The sequence below is a fragment of the Geospiza fortis genome, unplaced genomic scaffold, assembly GCF_000277835.1.
Source record: "Geospiza fortis unplaced genomic scaffold, GeoFor_1.0 scaffold6100, whole genome shotgun sequence".
Lineage (NCBI taxonomy): Eukaryota > Metazoa > Chordata > Aves > Passeriformes > Thraupidae > Geospiza > Geospiza fortis.
Genome location: NW_005055217.1, coordinates 4402 through 10682, shown reverse-complemented (window position 1 = coordinate 10682; position 6281 = coordinate 4402).

The following is a 6281-nucleotide window of genomic DNA, read 5'->3' as shown; positions in this document are numbered from 1 at the left end:
TTCCCCTTTGCCTTAACAGTCTTGATGTTTCCTCTTTGAAGGGCATATAGCCAATCTGCTTGCATATTACGAGGAATAAAAAACACAACTGCGGATTTTGAAGGAGTTGTCCATCTGTGTTATTATGCAGAGTCTTTTCTTTACCGAGGCAAGACAGTATTGAGAGCATTAGCTTTGTCTTTGTATTTGTTTGCAGCTTGATGGGATGTATTTAACTAACAGGTTAATGATAAAGTTGTAAAATATCACAATATCAGCTTTAGGAGGAGGAAAAGGATTGTTAGTTCCCCACTGGGGAACTATGGCTGTGCCATAACCTTGAAGAGTATGTGGTGATTACTATATTTCTGCGGGTGCTAATATCTTATCAGATTTGTTGACGGTGTTGCCTAGTTACCCTCGTGATGAAGTTATCCTTGAGCTGATCCTTTTTTGTCTGGGTTTTTAGCAGATCTATATATTTTTTATGGAATTGAGAACATTTTACATTTCTTTGAGTAGTGTTAAAAGTGGAGAAATGTCTTTCATGTGTTAATGTTTTGACCTTTGTTCTTACAAAACGAGGAGATATGCACACAACTATTTCAGAGATGTCTGTTTGCAAACGCAGATTTCATATTTTCTGGTGTTTGGACAGCGTGAAATACGGACAAGTGGCTTCATCAGTTTGCTTTCTCATTTCTCATGTTCTTCCCAGTGACTGGTGGTTGAATTCTGCCTTGATTCTTACTATGAGCTAAAGTTGGGCCCGTTGTGTGTCTGATAATGTGTCTGGACCTGTCAGCAGAATCACTGCTCTTGCTTGTCACATATTCTTGGTGAGCAGTCAGTGCAAGATCAGCCAGAGAGTGACCTAAAGCAGGACAAGGGAGAGTTGGATGTTCCACCTGGCTGGGTGTCTCTTCATGTCATGGCAATTGGCAAGGCCTTGCCACTTACACCAGGTGCCCTTCTCCTGCATCCATAAAGGGGAGGTCAGTCCTCTGATGAATTTATCTGCAAACAATACCCAGGGAAGTGCAAATCTCCTTCAGAAATTCTGTGTGTAAGAACTGCTGCATGAAGCATCATTTTTCCACCTATATGTCCTCCTGTGTCTGGATGTAGAATTTCATCATGGTTGAATTACGCTTTTCTTGGCCTTGACCAGCCTTCAGATGTTATTAATGGCTTTTGTTTTTTATGAAGTAACTGTTGGTGTTATGTATTGTATGAGTAAAGGCTGTGAATGCAGAACAAGGTGGACAGAGTCTGGCATATTACCAGGGGAAAAGGTGAATCAAAGCAATTTAACCTGAGCACTGTTTTGATACTGTGCCCAGTACCAAGGCCTGTGCCAACTTTTCTGCAGTCCTGGTTTCTCTGTTTTTAAAGGCAATGGTAGTTCTCTGATCATAGAGCATTTGTCCAATAACTCTGCATTTAGAGAGATGATGCATGGGTATGTGCTGTGAATGAGGGATTTACATTGCTTAGAGAATCACCATCAGAGATGTCAAAAGTGGCCTTATTAGGATTTTGTAGAGTGCTAGGAATGTAAAGGATGAGAGTGTACTTCTGCTAGAAATTCACTTTTCATTTGAACCATTTGCAAGACGCTCATTTAATCCTCTCTTATGTCTGATAGGGCTCTTCCTGAGAATGCTGGTCCTAGGATGTAGACATAAATATGCATTAATTTTTGCAAAGTCAGGTATCTTCTGAAATGCCCATGTGCTAAGAAGGAATTATGTAGTCTTTGAGTTGACTTTGAAGGGTGATACTTTAACTGAGTCACGTGTAGTTTATACCCACTGGAACATTTTCTATTCCTATGCATGCATCTGTATTTTGGTCCACATTGTCCATAACAGAAGCTGCGTGGGAAATGTGTCTTTCAATGATGTCTGTCTTCAAAGGTAGCTCCCCTCCTGCGTGATATTTGAGCATGCCGAAGCATTCTGTCTGCAGGGAGATCAGACAAGTTTGCTTGGCTTTGGCTTGAAATGCCTACAAGGGTGGTGGAAACGTTCAGTTTCCCCTATTTGCTATATTAATCCCTTTATTGTGCTCCTCTGCATTTTCCATTTCTTCTTCTCCAAAGAAATTACTTGGAGATCTGTTGAAACTAGATACTCCTCCCTGTGTACCTGTTGCATTTGACACAGCCTGAAATGTTAAGCTATAATTATTTCACTTCTGTGCTCTTGTCATTCCTTCCTTGTTGCTTTTCAAGTTCTAAAACTGGGTCTCAGTTTGGCTGACAGACCTTGAAAAGGAGGGCTGTTGGAATTAAGGGGCTGGGGGAGCAATTTCCATTCACACATGAAGGTGTTTAGCTGCCAAGATAAAGATTTTAATATACTTCAGGTTTCATAAAATACTGCTGAACTTCAATGTCCATTTCCTTTTCACTCGCAGTTGACATAAAACAACAGTAATCCAAGCAGTTGGATTTAGTCCATGGTGCAACTGAATACTATGAATGCAGGGCAAGAGGTTGAATTCCTACTAGGAAATTAAGGAGATTAATGTGGTTTTGAGTGAGGACATGTTTGAGTTCCTGGTGGGCCATTTTTGTCTGTGATCCTGGTTTCCCTGGTTTGAAAGGCAATAACAGGCCTCTGATCACAGAGCATTTGTCCAATAGCTCTGCATTTTAGTAGGCTGACACCTGGTTAGATGTCATTAATGAATGATTTGGATTGTCTAAAGAATCTCTGTCAGAAGTATTATCAAAAGTGGCTTAATATGATATGGTGGAACTGTGTCTTTAACAAAGTTAGATGCATGTCGAGCTGTATTTCAGGGAGGCCTCAAATTGGACCCAAAGAAATCCAAAGATCTCTTCTTGGTAAAAGATCTCCCTGCCTCGAGGAGCCAGCATGAGAGGTATCCCCTGTAATGGGAGATCATCACCACACAGCCATGTTGCCTAGCAGGGAGATTTCATCAAATAAATATGGCAGCTCCCATTGGCTTTATGGGGTAAATGGTGTGGCTGAGAGTTAAATTGATAAACCAGGAAAGGGCTGAATGAGACTCCTTGTACTCACAAATTTCTTTGTTTGATAGAGGAGCCTGGGAAAAGACCCTTGCACATCACTCTGCTCCTAGAGAGTTCTTACCCAGCTTGGACAAGTTTCTAGTTCCTGTGTGAGACCTCTTTATCTAAATTATATCTCCCTGGAATGTTGCAATAGAGAGTTTATTCAAAGTTGTATTAATGCTTCCTTTTATGCAGTTCCCCCCTGGAAGGTCACGCTTCTGTTTCCCTGGATTTGGACAGTGCTTTTGCCATAGAAGCTGTGAGAGGAGTCTTTTTCAGGAAATACTTACTTTGATCACCTAAGAAAAAATTCTATGTGTGGGGATGATGAAACGTAGTGTTAAAGAGAACCTGTTCAACTTTCTCACAAAACATACCTTGAGAAAGAGGCCCATGATAAAGCCTTTACAGTCTGGTCTTCTTACCCCATGGTCCAGAGTAACACCTCAGGGTATCACTTGCAGCTGGAGACTTCAAAGACTTCCAGGTGCTCTCAGAAATGAATTTCTGTTGTCAAAGTGAAAACTGAGCTGTCCTCCTGGTGCGTTTCTCTGCAAACACACTTAATGCATCCTTGCCTTGCTCATACAATTGTTTTTACTTTCTCCTCTCTATATGTGTGTTTAATTAGAAGTAGTGGCAAAACTTCATTTGCCAAGGCCTTGTTCTTTAGTGTCTGTTTAACCCTGTTGTAGATGGTGAGGAAGGCAGAAGATGAGAGTGGCTGACCCTTGAGTTCAAGTTCTGAGTGAACAGATGTAAACATGGCCTTAGAGTAAGTCACAATTTTGTGGAACAGTGTGTGTGATAAAAGAGGGGAAGAGATTCCCTATAGTGAATAATTTGATGACCATGTTACTGTTGGATAACCACTCCTCTTTTAGTTGTCCATTCATCATTCCTGTGTTTTTGAATAATTATCATTCTTCTCAGAATGATGGTGATCAGACAGCTGTATCTCCTTTATGTCCATGATCATGATGCATTATCTTTTCATGAGGTATTTTTGTTAATGATGAGGTCATAAATAAACCTGAAATTTGAATAGGGTTTGAGAAAAATGAGAATGATGGCATACGGGTAGAATGATTTATAAATGGGTAGAATGGTTTATAATTCCTGTGGAAGCACTAGTGCATTTCCAAAGCCAGAACCCACTACTACATAGTCCAAAGTAAGACTTCACAGTCTCACTCATTCAGATACTGGTAACTTTCAGGTGCCTTGTAAAACATCTTTTAAGGCAGAGATATGATAATGCACCTGTGTATTCCAGGAGTCCACTATTTCCCTCTACAAGGGCAGTCACAGATTTTGGTTTTGTTTCTAAATACTCTGAAATGAGGGAGTGATTTGAGCTTCTGCTTTGCAAAAAAGACCTGGTGAGGTGCACTGGAACACAGCCCCACCCATTGTTGATTCCTAGTGGGTAGAAGCATAAAAAAGATCAAGGAACCTTATTCCATAGCAGCAGTCACCTCTGGACCCCTTCTGCCAAGCTCCAGAGCACAGTACAGATTGTAGAGCACAATCCAGTCCCACCAACTTGGAGATTATTCTTATTTCTTGGGGACTGCAGGACTACGTTCTTCTCTGTGTGATTTTCTACACTGTGCAGACCTGGATTTCTCACAGTAAGGAACAATCAGTGTCATGTGGGGCAGTGGGAGGTTTTTGGGTTGGCATCTTTGGCTTGTTAAGTGCTAGGAAGCATTGTTGTTCCGAAAAAAGCAATATGTGGAGCTTGGTAAAGTCACCCAGTGCAGTTAAAAGACACCTAGCCACTGTCTGAAATCAGTGTAACCATAGGCCTCTTGGCTTGAGTGAATTTCCAGGTTCTCTGGGTGTGAGTTTTCAAGGGAGAGTTGTGGCAAAGCAAGTGAAAATCATAGACCCAAGATACCTTCCTCAATAAGGTCATATGGAGTTTTGGATTTGTGTATGATTCATGAGAAATCACTGTAGAATTTTCAGTTGATCATGCTGCTATTAGATGGGCTTACCAGGTTGTCTTGGTTTAGAGCAGAATTTTGGGAGAGAGAGTCCCCAGAGGGGCTCTAGTAGGAAGATAAATTCAATCGGCCCCTCCCCACTCAACCAGTCTGGGAGAAAATACCTCCTTGGAGAAAAGTGGAAAAAAGCTGTTTATTAAACAATAGAACCTAACAATATTAAACAATAAAACCCCTTGCCACTCTAAAAGAGATGACCAACTGAGAAAACCCCCCGGGTTGCAGCCCAGTTCACTCAGTCTCTTATCAGTCCTTCTGGTGCTGGAATTGTCACAGGCCAGGCCTGGCCCGGCCCGGTGGCCACAGGTGCGAGCTGCCGGTGCTCCCCTGGGTGTTCAGTCCAGAGCAGGTTCCAAGAGGTCCAAAGAAAAGGAAAAGAAAAACCACAGTCCAGGGACTCTTCTTTGCCTCAGCCAGCTAAACTAACTAAAAGCAAAAGGAGAGCTCTCTGTCCTGCCGTCTGTCCGTCCACAGACAACACAGTCCTGGAGCAAGAATGTGGGGGAGTAAGTGCAATGTCTGAGGGGAAAAAAAAAAACTGTGCGATTCTTCTCTCCCCCCTTTCACTCTCTGCAACAAGTCTTAAAGGTGCAAAACTTATTATTATTCAGCATAAACAAATGAGACGATTTGGGGATAAAAGCATCCTATAGTCAACCCAGGACACAGGTGATAGGACCTTTATCTAAAAGCTCCCCAAATCAAAGCAGGGGAAATATTTTAACAATTCTTTGGATAGACCTTGGAGTTTTAAGCGTCCATCAAGACCACTGAGGGTTTGTCCACAGTAAAGAGTAGTGGGTGCCAGGATGTGCATAGTGCAGAGTCTGAAAAGCCCTGTGCTTTCTTCTCCATACTTTTGGGAGGTATGTACAGTGACACGAGTCTGAGTGCAGCTCCAGTACCGTTAAACTTAACATCTCTCTTTCGATGTTAATTGGTGTCCAGAATCAGAACCAGACCTGAGCATTTCAGAGTAATGTGAGCTCAATTGTGTGTACTTCAGTGTCACCTGAGGGCAGGAAGGTGAAATATCAGGAAAGATTCAGAAGATTTGGAAGTTGGGCATGAAGAGATAGACAGGGTTTGAAAAAGAGATGCAAATGGGTTGCATTTACATTTTGCCTGTCTCTTGTTGCAACCTACACACAGTATAGTACCCATAAGTGGGAAGATGCCTTGCACACCCTGGAAATGAACTTTCACAAGGCGGCTGCAGTGTCGCGGCGGCGCCTCCGGGT